Genomic DNA, 24,587 nt, shown 5'->3' with positions numbered 1-24,587 from the left:
ATACAGAGGATACAGAAGACAGAAGACGGGCTAGTGTATTCAGAACATAGGCTAGTATATATCGAAGACAGGCTTTTGTATGCAGAAGACCGGCTAGTGTAAACATACTGGTGTATATAGAGAGGCTAGTGAATTTAGAGGGTAGGCTAAGTGATAACAGAAGACAATCTGGGCTATACAGAGACATCTCATCATTTCATCTAGCTCACATCTCTAATGGAGTTTGTCTCATTGCCATGTTATGCCTTTTCATTCTTATGCTAAATATAGATCACTACACGATTTTAATCATCCACATCAAGCATGCAATAAAACTATCATACATCAAAATAAACCATGTACGCTTTTGCTCTATTTTGCATATTTGTACCGGGACTGTGAGTATGTGACAGTCCTGACACACCATCCTGACTTATTTTTCTTTATTTCTTATTAGAAATGGAGAGTACTATCTCAAAATCCGCTTAAATCTATTCACTTCCATGAGTTCTACCGCTAATTGTACCTTAATGCAAAATGTTCACAAAACCATCCATTTGCTACCAGACATGCTGCACATACTAAGAGTAATGTAACCATCGCTCTCTAACGATGTAAACAGTTTTATTGCTTTTCTGATATTGACCGAGTATCTCTGACATTAACTGAGTATCTCTCTGCACTATGATCTTATTAATAATAATAATAATAATAATAATAATAGGATTGTGTAATGCAAAGATCAACTAGTCTAATATAAGCTTTCTCATTGGTACCGGCATATCCTTTAAATTTAGACTAACGCAACTATTTCTCGGCCATTTTCAAGCTAAGCTTTCAATCTCTTACCATTGAACAGCGATACTTCCTCCCTACAATATTAAGCCATTTAAATGTCCTATTGGTCGCCTATATTATACAACTCTCTGAAAACCCTATATGTAGAGAATAAAACTAGTCTTACATCTTAATAAAACAGTTTTATTGCTCAACCAAGTATCAGCTGTCATGACAAATAAAGTTTCCACTGTTTGACTCTATTTTCTGTATTACTTCTTTTTCTCCACCTTATCTGTCACAGTTAAAACACAGTGACAAAACATTTCTTTTTACCGCAGCAAAATGTGAGAAAAGCAGTGTAAGCCGTCTTTCTGCCATATGCAACCATCTCTCGCTACCTCTATGCAATAGGATTCTCTTTCCAGTGGAAACGGAAAACAGTCAGTGTAAGCCGTCTTCTTGAGCATCAAAATTAATGGAACGATTTACACGTTGGAATTTGCAAGCTACGTCAATTTACTGTTAAATAGAGTACCTTTGCATTTATCCCTTGACTTTGCTACTATCCCTTGATCCCTTTTGTGTATTCACTATATCTCGACTATACATACTGCCTCAAAATTTTCCTAATTTGTTTTGCTATACTTATTATTATTATTTTATAGAGATTACTATCTCTAAATCATTGTAACAAATTATAATGTCTACAACTAATTTTACGTTAAAGCAAAAGTCACACAAAACCATCTTTTTAAAACCTTTTACACACTGCACATTAAGATTAATGCAACCATCTCTCGCTACCTCTATGCAATAGGATTCTCTTTCTGACTCTATTTTGTGTATTACTTTTTCTCCACATTAACTGTCGCACTGATAACCATTTGTAACACATAACACTTGCAACACATTTTTTAACAGCGGCAAAAAGTGAGAAAAGCAGTGGGACTTGATTGAGAAGTGGTTGCAGTAGCAAAGCATAGCAATACAGTTTGATTACATTAATAACACATAATGCAACTATTTTACATTCATTTTACATTCACATCATGCATACATCCTAATGTAAGCTGTCTATCACTATTAATGTTCATGGTTACTGATACATTATGCCGATGACCAATGGAAACGGAAAACAGTCAGTGTAAGCCGTCTTCGTGCGTAACATATTTAATGGAACGATTTACACGTTGGAATTTTCAAGCTACGTCAATTTACTCTTAAATACCCTTTAGCTGCTTAGCTCACACTTTGCTGTATGTAGCCGCGTTTACATGTAAGTAACCAATGGGGATTGACATTTCATGTCCATCTCACATCTCTAATGCAATTTGTCTCTTTGCCATGTCATACTTTGCCAGTTATTATACTTTCTCATCCGATAGAAACCTAGTCGTTGCTGATATTTCATGATTACAGCAATCATCTCATCTAATTGCTATTCCGACATTCTGCCTTGGTATTACTTTTGCAACGCTCTATTGAACAATGTAAAGGTAAGCTAGATATTTTGTGTATTTCCAGTTAAACTCGACCTATATACTGTCTCAATATTATCCTTTCTAATTTTGCTAAATTAGATTATAGAGTTTGCTATGTCTAAATCCAGGTTACCTACTCACCTTTATTACGTATACTGCTAATTTTAGGATAATACAAAACCATCTTATTGCTTCTTTACACGCTGCACATATTAAGAGTAATGCAAAGCTACCGTGAACAGTTTAATTGCTCGTCTCACATTTAGCTGGTATCTCTCTGCTATAGGAAACTGAATTTGTACTAGAACGATCACTCATCTAATATCAGTCCACTCAGTGCTACCGGGATAACTTTTACATTTAGAGTAATGAAATGATTTCTCAGTCATTTTGGAGCTACTGCAACTAACGCTTCCGATCTCATTTCGACTGCAATACTTAATCTCTGCTATTGCAGAATATTTAGCTGCTTAGCTCACACTTTGCTGTACGAAGCCCTGGAGATTGGCATTTCAACTCTAATTCATATTCACATTTCTAATGCAGTTTGTCTTTTTGCCATGTCATCTGTTAGTTATTATGCTTGCTCATCCTTGTGCTCCAATATCACTACATGATTAAAGACACGTAATGAACTTGATTGATAAAAACCTACACACGTTGTTGCTGTTATTTCGTGTATTTCCACTTAAACCCGTTATAGTTATTTTGCTATATTTATATACTAGTATAAACAGATTACTATCTCTAAATCCTGGTAAACCAGCTCACACTAAACCATCTAATTTCTACCTTACACGCAGCACATATTAACATATTAACATTTAGCCGGTATAGTGAAATAGTAAACGAAATGTGTAGATCACTCATCTAATATCGTCTTTTCAGTGCAACCGGAACATATTTTAAATTTAGAGTAATGCAACGATTTCTCAGTTTTATGAAGCTACTGCAACTAACGCTTTGGATCTCTTTCCTGATAAATTACGCTCTGCAATATTAAGCCATGTAAATTGTCCTATTGGTCTGCTAACAATGCTATGTATAATAATACAAATCTTTTAAAAGCAATATCGTCTCACTGCAATACTTACACTCTGCATAATATATATGAATAATGCGAATAATGCTAATAATAAAGTCGTCTAAAACACGGCTATAAGTAGAGAATAAAACTATCTTACATCAAAATAAACCATGTACTGCCAAACCAATAACGGCCAATTACTTAACGTCTATCAGTCAATGACTTAACAAAATAAACTTAGCACTCTTTTGCTCTATTTTGAATAGTTGTAGTTCTCCACATTAACTGTCACATTGATATCACCACTGACAACACACCACTTTTTAACAGCACCAAAATATGAAAAAAGCACTTTATATGTTTCAAAAGTAGTTGCATTAGCAAAAAATAAAGTCCTGTCTTCTTTACACGCTAGCTTTTCTGTATACATTAATCTCTCTGTGTACACCAGCCACTCAATATAGACTAGCCTCTCTGTCTTCTGTATACAGGTGCCCGTAATCTATATACACTAGCCTGCCTTCTTTTTACAATAGTCTCGGTGTCCCAGCCTCTCTGCATACACTAGCCTCACTGAATTCCCCAGACTGTCTTCTGTATACACAAGCCTATCTGTAAAAAAAAATAGCCGGTCTTCTGCATACTCTAGCCTCTCTGTGTAACACAGTCTCTGGATTCCCTAGCCTACATCTCTGCATACCCAGGACCTTCCTCTGTATAATCTAGCCTATCTGTATACACTAGCCTGTCTTTTGTACAAATTAGCTTCTCTGTAGCCGGTCTTCTGTATACACGAGCCTCACTGTCTACTCTTGGTTGTCTTTTGTATACACTAGCATCTCTTTATACATTAGCTCTCTGTATACCCAAGCCTCTCTGTATACACTAGTCCACCGGTATACACTAGCAAGTCTGCATACACTAGCCTCTCTTTGCAACTCAACTTCTCTCTCTGTATACCTTAGCCTCCATCTCTGCATACCCAGGACGTTCTTCTCTATAATCTAGCCTATGTGTATACACTAGCCGGTCTTCTGTAGACATTAGCCTCCCTGTATAAACTAGCTGGTCTACTGTATACACTAGTCCGTCTGTATACACTAGCAAGCTTGCATACACTAGCCTCTCTGTGTAACCCAGCCTCCATCTCTGCATACCCAGGACGTTCTTCTCTATAATCTAGCCTATTTGTATACACTAGCCTGTCTTTTGTACACATTAGCCTCTCTGTATAAACTAGCCGGTCCTCTGTATACACTAGTCCATCTGTATACACTAGCAAGTATGCGTACTCTAGCCTCTCTCTCTGTATACCTTAGCCTCCATCTCTGCATACCCAGGACGTTCTTCTGTATAATCTAGCCTATCTGTATAATCTAGCCTATCTGTATACACTAGCCTGTCTTTTGTACAAATTAGCTTCTCTGTAGCCGGTCTTCTGTATACACGAACCTCACTGTCTACTCTTGGTTGTCTTTTGTATACACTAGCATCTCTTTATACATTAGCTCTCTGTATACCCAAGCCTCTCTGTATACACTAGTCCACCGGTATACACTAGCAAGTCTGCATACACTAGCCTCTCTTTGCAACTCAACTTCTCTCTCTGTATACCTTAGCCTCCATCTCTGCATACCCAGGACGTTCTTCTCTATAATCTAGCCTATGTGTATACACTAGACGGTCTTCTGTAGACATTAGCCTCCCTGTATAAACTAGCTGGTCTACTGTATACACTAGTCCGTCTGTATACACTAGCAAGCTTGCATACACTAGCCTCTCTGTGTAACCCAGCCTCCATCTCTGCATACCCAGTACGTTCTTCTCTATAATCTAGCCTATTTGTATACACTAGCCTGTCTTTTGTACACATTAGCCTCTCTGTATAAACTAGCCGGTCCTCTGTATACACTAGTCCATCTGTATACACTAGCAAGTATGCGTACTCTAGCCTCTCTCTCTGTATACCTTAGCCTCCATCTCTGCATACCCAGGACGTTCTTCTGTATAATCTAGCCTATCTGTATAATCTAGCCTATCTGTATACACTAGCCTGTCTTTTGTACAAATTAGCTTCTCTGTAGCCGGTCTTCTGTATACACGAGCCTCACTGTCTACTCTTGGTTGTCTTTTGTATACACTAGCATCTCTTTATACATTAGCTCTCTGTATACCCAAGCCTCTCTGTATACACTAGTCCACCGGTATACACTAGCAAGTCTGCATACACTAGCCTCTCTTTGCAACTCAACTTCTCTCTCTGTATACCTTAGCCTCCATCTCTGCATACCCAGGACGTTCTTCTCTATAATCTAGCCTATGTGTATACACTAGCCGGTCTTCTGTAGACATTAGCCTCCCTGTATAAACTAGCTGGTCTACTGTATACACTAGTCCGTCTGTATACACTAGCAAGCTTGCATACACTAGCCTCTCTGTGTAACCCAGCCTCCATCTCTGCATACCCAGGACGTTCTTCTCTATAATCTAGCCTATTTGTATACACTAGCCTGTCTTTTGTACACATTAGCCTCTCTGTATAAACTAGCCGGTCCTCTGTATACACTAGTCCATCTGTATACACTAGCAAGTATGCGTACTCTAGCCTCTCTCTCTGTATACCTTAGCCTCCATCTCTGCATACCCAGGACGTTCTTCTGTATAATCTAGCCTATCTGTATAATCTAGCCTATCTGTATACACTAGCCTGTCTTTTGTACAAATTAGCTTCTCTGTAGCCGGTCTTCTGTATACACGAGCCTCACTGTCTACTCTTGGTTGTCTTTTGTATACACTAGCATCTCTTTATACATTAGCTCTCTGTATACCCAAGCCTCTCTGTATACACTAGTCCACCGGTATACACTAGCAAGTCTGCATACACTAGCCTCTCTTTGCAACTCAACTTCTCTCTCTGTATACCTTAGCCTCCATCTCTGCATACCCAGGACGTTCTTCTCTATAATCTAGCCTATGTGTATACACTAGCCGGTCTTCTGTAGACATTAGCCTCCCTGTATAAACTAGCTGGTCTACTGTATACACTAGTCCGTCTGTATACACTAGCAAGCTTGCATACACTAGCCTCTCTGTGTAACCCAGCCTCCATCTCTGCATACCCAGGACGTTCTTCTCTATAATCTAGCCTATTTGTATACACTAGCCTGTCTTTTGTACACATTAGCCTCTCTGTATAAACTAGCCGGTCCTCTGTATACACTAGTCCATCTGTATACACTAGCAAGTATGCGTACTCTAGCCTCTCTCTCTGTATACCTTAGCCTCCATCTCTGCATACCCAGGACGTTCTTCTGTATAATCTAGCCTATCTGTATAATCTAGCCTATCTGTATACACTAGCCTGTCTTTTGTACAAATTAGCTTCTCTGTAGCCGGTCTTCTGTATACACGAGCCTCACTGTCTACTCTTGGTTGTCTTTTGTATACACTAGCATCTCTTTATACATTAGCTCTCTGTATACCCAAGCCTCTCTGTATACACTAGTCCACCGGTATACACTAGCAAGTCTGCATACACTAGCCTCTCTTTGCAACTCAACTTCTCTCTCTGTATACCTTAGCCTCCATCTCTGCATACCCAGGACGTTCTTCTCTATAATCTAGCCTATGTGTATACACTAGCCGGTCTTCTGTAGACATTAGCCTCCCTGTATAAACTAGCTGGTCTACTGTATACACTAGTCCGTCTGTATACACTAGCAAGCTTGCATACACTAGCCTCTCTGTGTAACCCAGCCTCCATCTCTGCATACCCAGGACGTTCTTCTCTATAATCTAGCCTATTTGTATACACTAGCCTGTCTTTTGTACACATTTGCCTCTCTGTATAAACTAACCGGTCTTCTGTATACACTAGTCCGCCTGTATACACTAGCAAGTATGCATACTCTAGCCTCTCTCTCTGTATACCCTAGCCTCCATCTCTGCATACCCAGGACGTTCTTCTGTATAATCTAGCCTATCTGTATACACTAGCCTGTCTTTTGTACACATTAGCCTCTCTGTGTAAACTAGCCGGTCTACTGTATACACTAGTCCATCTGTATACACTAGCAAGTCTGCATACTCCTGCCTCTCTGTGTAACCCAGCCTCGCTCTCTCTCTCTGTATACCCTAGCCTCCATCTCTGCATACCCAGGACGTTCTTCTGTATAATCTAGCCTATCTGTATAAAGTAGCCTGTCTTTTGTACACATTAACCTTTCTGTATAAATTAGCCGGTCCTCTGTATACACTAGTCCGTCGGTATACACTAGCATCTCTTTATACATTAGCTCTCTGTATACCCAAGCCTCTCTGTATACACTAGTCCACCGGTATACACTAGCAAGTCTGCATACACTAGCCTCTCTTTGTAACCCAACTTCTCTCTCTGCATACCCAGGACGTTCTTCTCTATAATCTAGCCTATTTTTATACACTAGCCTGTCTTTTGTACACATTAGCCTCTCTGTATAAACTAGCCGGTCCTCTGTATACACTAGTCCATCTGTATACACTAGCAAGTATGCGTACTCTAGCCTCTCTCTCTGTATACCTTAGCCTCCATCTCTGCATACCCAGGACGTTCTTCTGTATAATCTAGCCTATCTGTATAATCTATCCTATCTGTATACACTAGCCATCCATCTCTGCATACCCAGGACGTTCTTCTCTATAATCTAGCCTATTTGTATACACTAGCCTGTCTTTTGTACACATTTGCCTCTCTGTATAAACTAACCGGTCTTCTGTATACACTAGTCCGCCTGTATACACTAGCAAGTATGCATACTCTAGCCTCTCTCTCTGTATACCCTAGCAAGTCTGCATACTACTGCCGCTCTGTGTAACCCAGCCTCACTCTCTCTCTGTATACCCTAGCCTCCATCTCTGCATACCCAGGACGTTCTTTTGTATAATCTAGCCTATCTGTATAAACTAGCCTGTCTTTTGTACACATTAGCCTCTCTATATAAACTAGCCGGTCCTCTGTATACACTAGTCCGTCTGTATACATTAGCAAGTCTGTGTAACCAAGCCTCTCTCTCTGCATACCCTAGCCTCCATCTCTTGCATAACCAGGACCTTCTTATGTATAATCTAGCCTATCTGTATACACTAGCCTGTCTTTTGTACACATTAGCCTCTCTGTATAAACTAGCCGGTCTACTGTATACACTAGTCCATATGTATACACTAGCAAGTCTGCATACTCCTGCCTCTCTGTGTAACGCAGTCTCTCTCTCTGTATACCCTAGCCTCCATCTCTGCATACCCAGGACGTTCTTCTGTATAATCTAGCCTGTGTTTTGTACACTTTAGCCTCTCTGTATAAACTAGCCGGTCTTCTGCATACACGAGTCTCTCTGTATACCCTTGGATGTCTTTTGTATACACTAGCTGCTCTTTATACATTAGCTCTCTGTATACCCAAGCCTCTCTATACACTAGTCCGTCTGTATACACTAGCAAGTCTGCATACACCAGCCTCTCTGTGTAACCCAGCCTCTCTCTCTGCATACCCAAGATGTTCTTCTCTAAAATCTAGCCTATTTGTATACACTAGCCTGTCTTTTGCACACATTAGCCTCCCTATATAAACTAGCCGGTCTACTGTATACACTAGTCCGTCTGTATACACTAGCAAGTATGCATACTCTAGCCTCTCTCTCTGTATACCCTAGCCTCCATCTCTGCATACCCAGGACGTTCTTCTGTATAATCTAGCTTATCTGTATACACTAGTGTATACAGACAGACTAGTGTATACAGAGTACCGACTAATGTGTACAAAAGACAGGCTAATGTATACAGATAGGCTAGATTATACAGAAGAACGTCCTGGGTATGCAGAGCGCTCAGCTTCAAGGTATGGCCAACGTGAGTAATATGAGGGACACTCCTCACCCCCGCCCCCACCTACCAGATCTGAGTTTCATCCCCTTGCCCTCTCTGCCCCGGTCATCTGGTGGCAGTTTTATGCACTCCCTGGCCCCCACCCTTTCATAATCCTTACTGACCTTTCTTTCCGCTGCTCACAGGAACACACTGGATGACTTGTCTAATTAACCAACTTGTACAAGACACCGCTATCCTCCTGTCTGACACCGGTCCTCCTTGGAGGCTTTACCCCTCACTGTGTGGGTGGTCCCTGCCTCTCCCTGGATGCTCCACATATACCACAACGACATTGTCAGAGGGGCACCACTTGACAGGACACGGGGCTGTCATTCCGGTGGCATCTCCCATTGGAGGAAGGGATGATGGCCCCAACCCCTTGGCAGCAGGTTCTTTCATGTACAGACCAGGGCGGCTCATCTTCCCTTCTGGAGTCTTCACCTTAGATGGGGGAGTTGCACTTTGGGGGGTCTGAGTGATACCTAATGCGCTGTACTGGAAGGGCTTGACATTCCCGCATATGTGTCCCCTCCCCCTGGATGCGCCCCTTGTCCCCCCCTCTGGCTCCCACCTACTCTTTGCCGACATTGCCTTCTGCAGCTTTCGGGGACCCTGGATGACTTATTTATTGAGCCTATTGGTACGAGACACTGCTTCCCTCCAGGGTGACTCTGGACCCCCCTGGAGGATTTACCCCTTACTGTTTGGGCGGTCCCAGCCTCCCTCTGGATGCTCTACACAGCCCCCGATGGAGATGCAGGAGAGACACTAATTGGCGGGCCCCAGGACTGCTGCTCGGGTGAAGTCTCCCATTGGATGGAGGGATGGTGGCCCTAGCCCCTTGCCTGCCGGATTTTCCATGCACCGACCAGGGCTGCTCCTCTTTCATCTTGATGTGGTGACCATGGAGGGGAGGAGTTGAAATTTATGGGGTCCGGGTGTTTGCTGGTGGGAGTGCGCTAAAGGACTTGACATTTCTGCATGTTTGTCCCCTCTCCTCTGTTTCCCCCTCCCTTCCCTCCCTTACCACCCTTCCCTTCCCTCCTTTCCCTCCCCCTTTCCCCCTTACACTCCCCCTTTCCCCCTTCCACTCCCCCTTTCCCCCCTTCCCTGCCCCTTTTCCCCCCGGGGCGTGGACGGGGGAGAGGGGGTAAGGAGAGGACAATCTGCCAAAGGGAGAAATGCATTTGTTCGGGGACTGCATGTACTTTAGGGGTATGGGACGGGGGTGGTGGATCCCATTCTGTGATGCCTTTTCTGTTGTGACGGGGCTCCCTCGTGCATGCCTATGTTTAGGGTGAGCCGAGGAGACCCCTCAGTGCTGACAGTTATATGCTCTACCTCTGTTTTGGTTATACTACTGTTTTTTGTTTCTTTGATGTTACTGATTGTCTTTTATTTGCATACCGGTATCAGACGTGACATTTACCACTGCCGGGACTGGGGGGACTAGGATTCGGGGGCTCCCTCTCCGACCTGTCTACCCAATAACCCAAGTAGGACAGCGCTTTAAACCCAGTGTACATCCGGTAAGCGCTATAGCATAATTGTGCTGTTTTAGTATACCCTTCCTGTACTGTTGAGTGCGGACAACCCTTAATTTCCCTCTCCCCCTGGGGTTGAGGTGCCCGGCCTCTTTTTCCCTTTACCTTTCCTTCCATTTGCCCTTCCTTTCTCCCCCTTAGTTCCCGCCATGCATTACCTACCCAAAACCTACCTTGGTTCAACTTTCTTTGCTTTTCTCTGACGTCCCCCTCCCCTTCCCCGAGGAGCGATGGGAGACTCAGTCAAGGTCACCTCTCTAAACGTTAAGGGACTGAACTCCCCTGAAAAATGGTGGATCCTCCTGTGAGAACTGAACACATCCTGTACTGATGTGGCCTTTATACAAGAAACACATTTTAAAAATACTAGCCTCCCCTTTCTATGGTCGAGATCCTTCCCTAAGGTCTACCACTCTACTAACCCCTCCTCTCCATTCTGATCTCTAGCAGGCTCCCCTGGGTTCTCCAGGATTCTCTGGTGGACCCTGGGGGCCAATATCTTTTTCTTAGGGGCCACATTGGAGAGCGCCTTTTTACATTTGCCACTGTGTACGCTCCCAATGATCACCAAGACACGTTCCTCAGAACTACCCTGCACAGATTATGTGACTTTCGGGAGGGCCAATTGATATTAGGTGGGGACTTTAATGTCCCCTTTCGCCATCGGTTGATACTTCTGCCTCTTGCTCCTCGCTCCCTACCCCTCACCTAGGTCTCTATTCTGGCACCTTAATGAGAGCCTCCTCCAGATACCGGAAGTTTTAGCAGATGTGACCAGGGAATTGGACCTTTATTTCCAAGAAAACTAAAGCAGGACTGTGACCCGGGGATAATTTGGGAGGCTCACAAGTCAGTACTCCGCAGGGTACTTATCAGGCACGGGGCGCGCATCAAACGAACACGGAAGGAACAGCTTGCTAATCTGTTTCGTGAACTTGCCTCTGTGGAAGCGAAACATAAACATACCCCCTTACGGACCTTAGAGATTGAATTGGGGACACTCCATACCCATATTCCTGTCCTACTCCATTATAAAGCGAAAGCGGCACTCCAGTTTTGTCGTAAACTGGCGTAGGAGTCAGAGGACAAATGCAGAAAAATCTTAGCCAGGTCGGTAAAGGAGTTGAAATCTGGCTCTTACATACCACAGTTGATAGATGAGAATGGCCAGAGGGCTCTACCCCAACCCAAATAGTCGAAGTCTTTGAAAAATGTTACTCTGTTTTCTACAACCTGCCCGATTCAGGGTCTGGACAGGACAATATAGACAGATATGTAACCGGTTCTGGTCTACCAACCCTCTCATCGGAATCACGGGAGTACTTGGAGGACCCGATCACACTGGAAGAAGTCCAGACGGCTGTGGGACCTCCGAAGGTGGGTAAGGCTCCGGGCCCTGACGGATATACCGCACAATACTTTAAGACCTTCCTCCCTATTCTCGGCCCGCGCTTGGTGAATTTATTTAATACTCTGAGCTCGAATGGGGATTTTCCTGAGGATACTCTTAGAGCCCACATCTCGTTGATACCTAAGGAGGGCAAAGACCCGGGCCTATGTGGGAGCTACAGACCCATTTCCCTCCAAAATTCGGTCCTAAAACTATTCTCTAACTCCTCGCCACGTGATTGGCACATCACTTGTAGTCCCTTATACATATTGACCAGTTAGGTTTTATTCCCACCAGGGAAAATAGGGACAACACCACTAAGGTGCTTACCCTGATCCGTAAAGCAAAGTCATCTGGGACCCCTTGTCTTTTCATGAGTACTGATGCCGAGAAGGCTTTTGATCGGGTCAAATGGACATTAATGTTCTCGGTCCTTCGCCATATAGGTCTGAGTGAACGGATGCTGGCATGGATAAGTAAAATATACTCACGTACTTACATTCCACCGGACATCGCGCGTACGTTTATGTTGAACTTCCCCCCACCCCTTGTCACTAAGATCCGCAGTTTGCTTCACGGTGGCATTCTGGCCTCCATTCCTGGTTCAGCAGATGCAATCTCATTAAAATGAACATACTCCCTAAATTTACTTATCTTTTCCAAGCTCTCCTGATCCAGATTCCAGTCCTGTTTTTTAAGCAAGTTCCATCCTTGCTCACTCAATTTAACTGGGCTCACAAAAATCCCAGACTTAAGCGGTCACAGCTGACATTGTCTAAACAACAGGGAGTGTTGGTTCTCCCTAACTTGCAACGCTACTACCTGGCCTCCCATCTGGGGCGTGTATTGGACTGGAATCGAAACAAACTTTCTAAGCTCACTCCCAAATTCCGATAAGAAGCACCATGTGGTGCTATAAGTATTTACCCACAGAATTTATGTCACATCCCACTATAGGGGCTTAGTTGAAAGTCAGTCACCTGATCGCTACCCAAAACACACTCACGTCTTTGACTTCCCCCCTATTCCCTATACGTGGCCATCCAACCTTTGAACTGGGGACCCACTTAGAAATTCCAACCTAGACAATGCGTCTAAATTCATCATTGATGGAAAATGGCCTTCTTTCTCAACCCTAACAGATCCGACAGGGCTTTTCCAACTGCCTTTTTGGGGAGCTGCGCAACGACATCATTTTCTCCATTCCATCCCCAATCCTCAAACGTTCGCCCCCCCTCAGACGGAGTTTGAGACTCTATGCAGGAGCGAAGGCCCTTTGGCCCACATTCTCTCTCAAACAGATTACCCACACTTAACCTGTCTGTCCAACTGGGAAAAGGACCTTAATTGCTAATTTTCCCCAGCACAGAGACAACACATTATCACTTTGGCTCTCAAAATGTCGCTGTGCACGAAGATACAGGAGACGAATTTTAAACTTCTCACCAGGTGGTATTTGACACCATCAAAGCTGCAGAAATGTTTCCCCTCTTCCTCGAACATATGCTGGAGGTGTGGAGAAGAAGAGGGCACGTTGCTGCACAAATTTTGGTCCTGCCTCAGCTTGGTGGACTTCTGGACAGAGCTCCGATGCATAACACAAAAATTCACAGACTTCTCCATCCAGGAAGAGGCTGCATTCTTTCTCTTGCACCATTCACAGATTCCCATTAAGAAGTACAAAAAAATCAATTTTACGGCATGTGATAAATGCGGCGAAATCCTGCATCCCTCTCTATTGGAAAAAATGTTCCCCCCCTTTCATTACTCACTGGCTTAAGAAAATGGAGGACTTGATCCTCACATCACAAGGTAAACAAGAATTTTTTAAACAAACCTGAGACATCTGGAATACCTTTATATTCTCGCTGGAAGGATGTCGCCTGCTATCGCCTTAGTGCTCTGAGCTTTCCTTGACTGGCCCCTTGGACAGTAGCTGCCATCGTGTCTCGTCCCCCATTCTCCTTTTCTGATCTTTCAACCCTTCTCTTTTTTGCCTTCCTCCCCTATCTCTCACCCCCTCCACCCCCTCTCTCTTTTGGAAAGAGTGGAAAATTGGGAATGACGACCCCACACCCCCCTCTGGATGGATTATGCCGGAGGGACCTGGGGTTTGTGTGACCCTGGATCTTGGTACAGTACTTTATCCGTGCCTCGAATCATTGTGATTGATGGAAGGCAGACTCACAGTTGCGAATATACCTGTATCAAGTATTGTTCAGCTGCTTTTTGCTCTGTATTTCTCTGTTGCATTATGTACTCGGGGGACCGTCTTCCCCTATTTGGAGAAAAAATTATATTTGAAAAAAAAAAGAAGCCTACGACACCTGGTATTCCCAGGCGGTCTCCCATCCAGGCATTAACCAGGCCCGACCCTGCTTAGCCTCCAAGATCAGACAAGATGGAACAGATTCAGGGTGATGTGGCCGTAGCCAATATCTTCAGGCACTCTCAACTCTCTTGACAAACACCAAGATGGTCACCTTGGAAACAAGCGGAAAAAAATAGGTCAACGGCAACAACATAAAAAGAAGCCTACGGCATCTGGAAATCCCAGGCGGTCTCCCATCCAGGTACTAAACTGGTCCCAATCCTGCTTAGCCTCTGAGATCAGATGAGATTGGGCTCTTTCAGGGTGGTGTGGCCGTAGGAGATTTCTTCAGGCACTCTCAACCTTGACTAACGCCAATATGGTCACCTTGGGAAACAAACAAAAAAATCAAGTCAACGCCAACAACATGAGAAGAAGTCTGCAGCACCTAGTATTCCCAGGTGGTCTCCCATCCAGGTATTAACAAGGCCCGACACTGTTTAGTCTCTGAGATCAGACGAGATCTGGTGCTTTCAGGGTTATGTGGCCATAGGCGAGCTCTTCAAGCACTCTCAACCCTCTTGACAAACACCAAGATGGTCACCTTGGTAAACAAACAAAAAAAAAAAACAAGTCAACGCCAAGAACATAAAAATAAGCCTTCAGCACCTAGTATTCCCAGGTGGTCTCCAATCCAGGTACTAGCAAGGCCCGACCCTGTTTAGCCTCTGAGATCAGAGGAGATCGGGCGCTTTCAGGCTTATGTGCCCATAGGCAATCTCTTTGGGCACTCTCAACCCTCTTGACAAATGCCAAGATAGTCACCTTGGGAAACAAGCGAAAAAAAAACAGGTCAATGTCAACAACATAAAAAGAAGACTACGGCACCTGGTATTCCAAAGCCATCTCCCATCCAGGGACTAACTAGGCCCAACCCTTCTTAGCCTCAGAGATGAGAAGAGATAGGGCTCTTTCAGGGTGATGTGGCTGTAAGCGAACTCTTTGGGCACTCTCAACCCTCTTGACAAATGCCAAGATGGTCACCTTGGGAAACAAGCGAAAAAAAAAAAAACGAATCAAGGCCAACAACATAAAAAGAAGCCTACAATAACTGGTATTCCCAGGTGGTCTCCCATCCAGGTACTAACCAGGCCTGACTCTTCTTAGCCTCCAAGATCAGATGAGATTGGGTGCTTTCAGAGTGCTCGGACTCTTTCCCCATCACTAATGGGACGAGGCAGGGGTGCCCTCTGTCTCCCCTAATTTTTATTCTGACACTGGAACCACTTATTTGTCACGTTCGGAATGACCCGAATATTACTGGCATATCCAAACCCTCGGCACACCACAAAATTGCGGCGTACGCTGACGATCTAATTTCTTTCGTCTCCAATCCACACATTTCGCTTCCCAATATACTCGCGACTCTCCGGCGATACGGCAGCCTATCAAACTATAAAATCAATTGCACCTTTGGCTGTATTGAATATATCGGTCCCGGATGGTGAGGCCAAGAGGCTACGCTCCGCTTTTCCATTCTACTGAGCTGAAAAATCTATACGTTACCTGGGCGTTGACATCGCAGCGGATTTGGCGCAATTGTATCCGCTTAATTTTGTCCCTCTCCTGAATAGACTGAAATCTGATTTGGGAAACTGGCATGCTTTAACACTGACCTGGTTCAGGCGCTGTAATGCATTCAAAATGACGGCCCTCCCGCGGATCTTATACTTGTTCCAGACATTACCGATCCGGTTACCCCCAATCTTTTTCAGACATCTGCAGGTGCTGCTCCGGGACTTTATTTGGGCGCGCAAACTGCCCAGAGCCTGTTTGCAATTGCTTGCCAGACCAAAGGACAAGGGGGGTCTGGGTCTCCCAGATCTGAGACAATACAACAGAGCGACTCTGCTAGCGAGAGTCGTTGATTGGCATTGTAATGGCCCACACAAGCAGTGGGTGGAGATGGAGATTGAGGATGGATCCATTCCCCTATTGACCTCCCCGTGGCTCCTGTCCTCCCTACCAAAAGACCTCAGAGATCACCCCGTAGTGGGAGCTACGTTGGCTGTTGTGCGGAGGTTGTTCCGCTGCACACACATTGCTCCCCTGCCGTCACCAATGACTCCGGTTATAGGTAATCCAGACTTCCCACCGGGATTTACCAACAAGAAACTGCGACAGTTGACAGTGGTAGGGAAACAGCGTCTGGGAGAGGTGTGGTCCTCGGGAGGGCTCCCGACCACGCAAACCGTCGCCGAGCTTTCTGACCCTCCGCTTGACTTGTTTAATGCTTATCAACTTCGTCACTTTCTTCTGGCCATACAAAGGGCCCCCTACACTCCTAGAGACCTGACGCCCTATGAATCCATCTGTCACAAAAAGGAACCTGTGCAACACACCCTCTCCCTCCTGTACAACCTATTAAGTAGTCAGGAGGAGGAGTCGACCCCACCATTTATCCACAAATGGGAGATTGCATTTGGCATCACATTTACCCCACAACAGATAGGGAAGATCCTGACATTAGTACATAAAGCTTCCATCGCAAACCAATATCAAGAATCAGGATACAAGATAGTCTCACGCTGGTATAGAGTCCCATACCTTCTGAATAAAATGAATAGATCGATTCCGGATGTTTGTTGGAGGTGTAATTCAGATACGGGGACCATGGGACACATTTTCTGGGCATGCCCGGCCTTGAGGAACTTTTGGGTGGAGGTGACCGGGACGATAAAAACTCTCAGAAATGTAGATATCGCAGACAACCCAGCAGCGTGCCTTCTACACTTGACCGAACAGCCTGTTCAAAAATACAAAAAAACCCTCACGATGCAATTCCTGAACGCCGCCCGGGCCTGCATTCCCACACTGTGGAGGCAGCCTCAGCCCCCATCCAAGGTGCTGTGGTATTCCAAAGTCAATCATATTCTCCGGATGGAAGAATTGACCGCCACCCTTCACAACACTGAAGAGGCATTTAGTGTTACATGGAGGCCCTGGAGGTATTTTACTGGTACCTGAGACTACATTTGGGAGGTGAGCAGCGCCCCTGTCCCAGAAAACGACTGAACATCTAACGTTTACCTACGTAGGCCAAGTCTGCCCTGGGTGGCATTCCCCCCCTCCCTTTTTGTCTTTATTTTTCTTTTTTTCCCCGCCGCCATCCCGCCCCCCTCTTCTCTCTCCGTCTTTGCACTCTCTTCTTCCCCCGTCCTCCCTTTTCACTATGCCTTGTCTCCTTACTAGCCTTTGGGACCCAGAAGAACCCCAGGGTTCTGGACACGACCGGCTCATATTTTACTCTGGTTCACATAGGTCATGATAAGCTGGCTCGCTGTGGTCCCAGTTGTTCTCCATGATTACATTTGTCCGAACGGAGCTGCATTAGTTATACTGTACTACATGTCGGAGGTGGGGTTTCTCTCTTTTCTGCATGAAACTCTAGGACTCCCCTCTGAGAACCCAGAGTTATTTGGCTGCCTATTTTTTGTTACCATGTAATTGTGACCCTGGGTCATGCTGTATGGTTGACTGTTATATTTATGTTGTTCTACTTATACTTAATAAAAGAATAAAACAAAAAAAAAAAATAAGTCAATGCCAACAACTTAAAAAAAAAGCCATGGCATCGAGAAATCCCAGGCGGTCTCCCATCCCGGTACTAACCAGGTCCCAACCCTGCTTAGCCTCTGAGATCAAATGAGATTTGGCTCTTTCAGGGTGATGCAGCCATAGTAGATTTTTTCAGGCACGCTCAACCCTCTTGACAAATGCCAAGATGGTCACCTTAGGAAACAAACAAAAAAAACAAGTCAACACCAACAACATAAAAAGAAGCCTACCGCACCTAGTATTTCCAGGCGGTCTCCCATCCAGGTATTAACAAGACGCGGCCCTTTCTAGCCTCTGAGATCAGCGGAGATTGGGCGCTTTCAGGGTGATGTGCCCATAGGCAATCTCTTTGGGCACTCTCATCCCTCTTGAAAAATGCCAATATAGTCACCCTGGGAAACAAGCGAAAAAAAACAGGTCAACGCCAACAACATAAAAAGAAGAATACGGCACCTGGTATTCCAAGGCCGTCTCCCATTCAAGTACTAACTAGGCCCAACCCTTCTTAGCCTCTGAGATCAGAAGAGATATGGTGCTTTCAGGGTGATGTGGCTGTAAGCGATCTCTTTAGGCACTCTCAACCCTCTTGAGAAATGCCAAGATGATCACTTTGGGAAACAAGCGAAAAAAACAGGTCAACACCAACAACATAAAAAGAAGCCTGCGGCATCTGGAAAACCCAGGCGGTCTCCCATCCAGGTACAAACCAGGCCCAACCCTGCTTAGCCTCTGAGACCAAGCGAGATTGGGCGCTTTCAGGGTGTTGTGCTCATAGGCAATTTCTTTGTGCACTCTCAACCCTCTTGACACATGCCAAAATGTTCACCTTGGGAAACAAGGGAAAATAAAACAGGTCAACGCCGACAACATAATGAGAAGCCTACGGCACCTGGTATTCCCAAGCTGTCTCCCATCCAGGAACTAACCAGGCCCATCGCTGCTTAGCCTTCGAGATCAGATGAGATTGGGATCTTTCAGGGTGATTTGGCCGTAGGCACTCTCTTTGGGCACTCTGAAGCCTCTTGACAAAGGCCAAGATGGTCACCTTGGGAAACAAGCTAAAAAAAACAGGTCAAAGCCAACAACATAAAAGAAGCCTACGGCATCCAGTATTCCCAGGCGATCTCCCAATTAAGACACTAACCAGACCAGATCCTTCTGTGGCACCTGGTCTTCCCAGGCAGTCTCCCATCCAGGTACTAACCAGGCCTGACGCTGCTTAGCCTCTGAAATCAGACGAGATCGGGTGCTTTCAGGTTGATGTGGCCGTAAGCTTTCTCTTCAAGACACGCCCAACCCTCTTGACAAACGCCAAGATGGTCGCCTTGAGAAACAAGCAAAAAAAACAGGTCAAAGCCAACAACATAAAAAGAAGCCTATGGGCTTACAGCGGACCCTAAAAGATGGGACCCACTAGCTCTGTCATGGTTCGGACGCTGTAATGTGTTGAAGATGAACGCAATGCCACGACTTCTGTATCTACTACAAGCCTTACCTATCAAAATACCCCAGACTTTCTTTCATGCGGTTCGCTCAATCTTTATCAAGTTCCTCTGGCGCGGAAAACATATGCGTATTGGTAGGGCAATGCTATTGCGACCGAAATTGCGGGGAGGTATTGGCTTCCCGGACCCTGCTCTATATTACACAGCGACGCACATGACACCGGTGGTTGACTGGTGCCGGTGTTCTGCCATATACTGTCCGGCCATGATATAGTGTCTGCGCCGTACTGCGCATGCGCAGTACGGAGCAGACGAAGCTTCGGAGATTTTCATGCGCGGTGAGTGGAGGTGGTAGCCCCACCATCCAAGTGGACATAGGGTTGTGAATATTAGAGGGCCCCTCGCAGGCGAGCTTCGGGCTTGGCCTCGCTGCGCTCGGCTCTTTTATATTCTTTTATATTCTTACTCTATGTCACATACTCACAGTCCCGGTACAAATATGCAAAATAGAGCAAAAGAGTACATGGTTTATTTTGATGTATGATAGTTTTATTGCATGCTTGATGTGGATGATTAAAATCGTGTAGTGATCTATATTTAGCATAAGAATGAAAAGGCATAACATGGCAATGAGACAAAATCCATTAGAGATGTGAGCTAGATGAAATGATGAAATGTCTCTGTATAGCCCAGATTGTCTTCTGTTATCACTTAGCCTACCCTCTAAATTCACTAGCCTCTCTATATACACCAGCATGTTTACACTAGCCGGTCTTCTGCATACAATAGCCTGTCTTCGATATACACTAGCCTATGTTCTGAATACACTAGCCCGTCTTCTGTCTTCTGTATGCCCTAGCCTGTCTTCTGTATACATTAGTCTCTCTGTATAAACTAGCATCTCTGTATACCCCAAACTGTCTTCTGTAAAAACTTGTCTCTCTTTATAGCCTGTCTAGCCTTTCTTCTGTACACACTAGCTTCTCTGTATACACTAACCAGGCTTCTATATACAATAGCTTCACTCTATGCACTAGCCTCTCTGTATAATCTAGCCTCTCTATATACCCTAGATAGTGTTCTGCATCTCCGTAGTGGTAGCCTCTCCGTAGAAGCCAGCCTTTATTCTGTATTCACTAGCCTTTCTTCTGTATGCTGTAGTCTTCTATATATACTAGCTTCTCTGTACACCCTTGCATCTCTGTAATACACTAAACCCTCTGTATACCACAGCCTGTCTTCTGTATACACTAGACTGTAAACACTAGCTAGAATACACCAGCCTGTCTTCTGTACCCACTAGAATCTCTGTATACACTACCCAGTCTTCTGTATACACTGTCAGCTTGGATGTATACCCAAGCCTGTCTTCTGTATACACTAGTCTCTCTATATGCACTGTCCTATCTGTATACACGCGACTCTCTCTATACACTAACCTCTCTATATACACTAACATCTTTGTATATACTAGCCTCTCTGTAAATTAGCCTCTCTGTGTACCCCAGCCTCATTGTTTACTCTAGCATCTCTGTATACTCAAGCCTATCTGCATACACGAGTCTGTATTCTGTATTCACTAGCCTGTATTCACTAGCCTTATATATACTAGCTTCTCGCTTCTCTGTACACCCTTGCATTTCTGTACACTAGACTCTCTGAATACACTAAACCCTCAGTATACCACAGCCTGTCTTCTGTATACATTAGACTGTAAAAACTAGCTAGAATACACCAGCCTGTCTTCTTTACCCAATAGACTCTCTGTATGCACTACCCAGTCTTCTGTATACACTGTCAGCTTTGATGTATACCCAAGCCTGTCTTCTGTATACACTAGTTTCTCTATATGCACTGTCCTTTCTGTATACTCTCGACCCTCTCTATACATTAACCTCTCTATATACACTAACATCTTTGTATATACTAGCCTCTCTTTAAATTAGCCTCTCTGTGTACCCCAGCCTCACTGTTTACTCTAGCATCTCTGTATACTCAAGCCTATCTACATACATGAGTCTTCTGTATTGTGTATTAACTAGCCTTTCTTCTGTATGCTGTAGTCTTCTATATATACCAGCTTCTCTGTACACCCTTGCATCTCTGTAAACACTGTGTAAACTAGCCAGTCTTATGTATACACTCGCCGACTGTATACACTAGACTCTCTGAATACACTAAACTCTCTGTATACCACAGCCTGTCTTCTGTATACACTAGACTGTAAAAACTAGCTAGAATACACCAGCCTGTCTTCTGTACCCACTAGACTCTCTGTATACACTACCCAGTCTTCTGTATAGAATGTCAGCTTTCATGTATACCCTTTCTGTATACACTAGCTTCTCTATATGCACTGTCCTTTCTGTATACACTCGACTCTCTCTATACACTAACCTCTCTATATACACTAACATCTTTGTATTTGTCTTTAAACTAGCCTCTCTGTGTACCCCAGCCTCACTGTTTACTCTAGCATCTCTGTATACTCAAGCCTATCTACATACACGAAACCTGTATTCTGTATTCACTAGCCTTTCTTCTGTATGCTGTAGTCTTCTATATATACCAGCTTCTCTGTACACCCTAGCACTGTAACAGTGCTAGGTTCCTGTATTACAGAAACAGAACACCAGCAATAAGGTGTATACTGTGCAGGAGGCACACAACACCGACTCTAACTTCTGCACTGCAGATGCACGTATTGCAGAAATTGAACACCAGTAATAAAGGGTAGCTTCAGGTGTGTACTGTGCAGGAGGCACATAACACCCACTGTAACAGTGCTAGGTTCCCAAGCAGTAAAGACACTGTCCCTGCCTATCGTCCTCTTTCCCTGACCACCGCAACACACTATACAAGGCCGCCGTGCTGGCGGCCTTATATAGTGTGGGGTGTGTACTAAACCCCCCTGAGCTATAATTGGCCACAGGAATCCTGCCTGTGGTGAATTGTGGCTCTCCTCACACAGGATGTCACATCTGTTCTTATTATATAGAACCTATTATGCTCCTCGTAAACTTTTTCAGTTTGGCCGAACGGCCGGACGCAAGTTGCCCCCGGTGCGGGAACATGGGGGGAGACATGATGCACATGTTTTGGAGATGCCCGAAGTTGATCCGCTACTGGACAGAGGTGACAGGAACCATTGATCGGGTGGTTGGAACCTCCACCAGGATGGGGGCGAAGTATTGTCTCCTGGGATTAGTTGAAGGAGTTGGAAACTCGGGAAGTAGCCAGATGGCAGTTCTGAGATGCCTATTTCAGGCAAGGAAACTGATTGCCCAACCCTGCTTAGCCTCCAATGTTGGCAATGACTTGTTTTTTTTCGCTTGTTTCCCAAGATGACCATGTTGGCGTTTGTCAAGATGGTTGAGAGTGCCCGAAGAGATCGCCTATGGCCCCATCACCTTGAAAGTGCCTGATCTTGTCTGATCTCGGAGGCTAAGCATTGTCGGGCCTGATTAGTAACTGGATGGGAGACCAACTGGGAATACCAGGTGCCGTAGGATTCTTTTTATGTTGTTGGCGTTGACATGGGTTTTTTTTTCCGCTTGTTTCCCAAGGTGATCATCTTGGCATTTGTCAAGAGGGCTGAGAGAGCCCAAAGAAATCTCCTACGGCCACATCCCCCTGAAAGCGCCCGATCTCATCTGATCTCAGAGGCTAAGCAGGGTCCGGCCTAGATAGTATTAAAGGTGCCGTAGGAATCTTTTTATATTGTTGGCTTTGACCTGTTTTTCTTTCGCTTGTTTCCCAAGGTGACCATTTTAGCATCAGTCAAGAGGTTTGAGTATGTCCCAAAGCATTCGCCTGAGGTCACATCACCCTGAAAGCGCCCGATCTCAGAGGCTAAGCAGGGTCTGGGTCAGATGGGAGACCGCCAGGGTCTATGTTGTTGGCGTTGACCTTTTTTTTTTCACTTGTTTCCCAAGATAACCATCTTGGTATTTGTCAAGAGGGTTGAGAGTGTCTAAATAGAACACCTATGGCCACATCACCCTGAAAGCGCACAATCTCATCTGATCTCGGAGGCCTAGCAGTGTACGGCCTGGTTAATACCTGTATGGGAGACCATCTGTGAATACCAGGTGCCCAACAAGAGGGTTGAGAGTGCCCAAAGAGATCATCTACGGCCCCATCACCCTGAAAGCGCCCAATCTCCTCTGATCTCAGAGGCTAAACAGTGTCGTGCCTGGTTAGTACCTGGATGGGAGACTGCCTGGAAATACCAGGTGCCATAGGCTTCTTTTTTTGTTGTTGGCTTTGAACTGTTTTTTTCGCTTGTTTCTCAAGGCGACCATCTTGGCGTTTGTCAAGAGGGTTGGGCGTGTCTTGAAGAGAATGCTTACGGCCACATCACCCTAAAAGCACCCGATCTTGTCTGATTTCAGAGGCTTAGCAGCATCAGGCCTGGTTAGTACCTGGACGGGAGACTGCCTGGGAAGACCAGGTGACATAGAAGGATCTGGCCTGGTTAGTGTCTTGATTGGGAGATCGCCTGGGAATTCCGGATGCCGTAGGATTCTTTTTATGTTGTTGGCTTTGACCTGTTTTTTTTCCCTTGTTTCCCAAGGTGACCATCTTGGCATTTGTCAAGAGGGTTGAGAGTGCACAAAGAAATTGCCTACGGGCACAACACCCTGAAAGCGCCCAATCTCGTTTGGTTTCAGAGGCTAAGCAGGGTTGGGCCTGGTTTGTACCTGGATGAGAGACCTCCTGAGTTTTCCAGATGCCGCAGGCTTCTTTTTATGTTGTTGGCGTTGACTTGTTTTTTTTGTTTGTTTCCCAAAGTGGCCATCTTGGCGTTTGTCAAGAGGGTTGAGCGTGCATTTGATCTCAGAGGCTAAGCAGGGTTGGGACATGGTTAGTACCTGGATGGGAGACCGCCTGGGATTTCTCGATGCCATAGGCTTTAGTTTTAAGTTGTTGGCATTGACTTATTTTTTTATTTTTATTATTCTTTTATTAAGTAGAACAACATAAATATAACAGTCAACCATACAGCATGACCCAGGGTCACAATTACATGCTAACAGAAAATAGGCAGCCAAATATTTCTGGGTTCTCAGAGGGGAGTCCTACAGTTTCATGCAGAAAATAGAGAAACC

At 44.8% G+C, this 24,587-nt stretch overlaps 3 pseudogenes; 1 reads left to right on the top strand and 2 right to left on the bottom strand.

The window, feature by feature from the left end:
• Nucleotides 1-14,634: 14,634 nt before the first annotated feature.
• On the bottom strand, nt 14,635-14,754 carry LOC143957597 (5S ribosomal RNA; annotated as a pseudogene).
• A 4,154-nt stretch (nt 14,755-18,908) lies between these two features.
• LOC143957432 (5S ribosomal RNA) lies at nt 18,909-19,027 on the bottom strand (annotated as a pseudogene).
• A 3,842-nt stretch (nt 19,028-22,869) lies between these two features.
• LOC143957529 (5S ribosomal RNA) lies at nt 22,870-22,988 on the top strand (annotated as a pseudogene).
• Nucleotides 22,989-24,587: the final 1,599 nt, after the last annotated feature.

The sequence above is a fragment of the Lithobates pipiens genome, unplaced genomic scaffold (genome assembly GCF_037356315.1).
Source record: "Lithobates pipiens isolate NorthernLeopardFrog02 unplaced genomic scaffold, aLitPip1_a1.2 Scaffold_52, whole genome shotgun sequence".
NCBI classification, from domain to species: Eukaryota; Metazoa; Chordata; class Amphibia; order Anura; family Ranidae; genus Lithobates; species Lithobates pipiens.
Note: the sequence above shows the minus strand (reverse complement) of the source record. Positions and strands in the feature narration are given on the sequence as shown.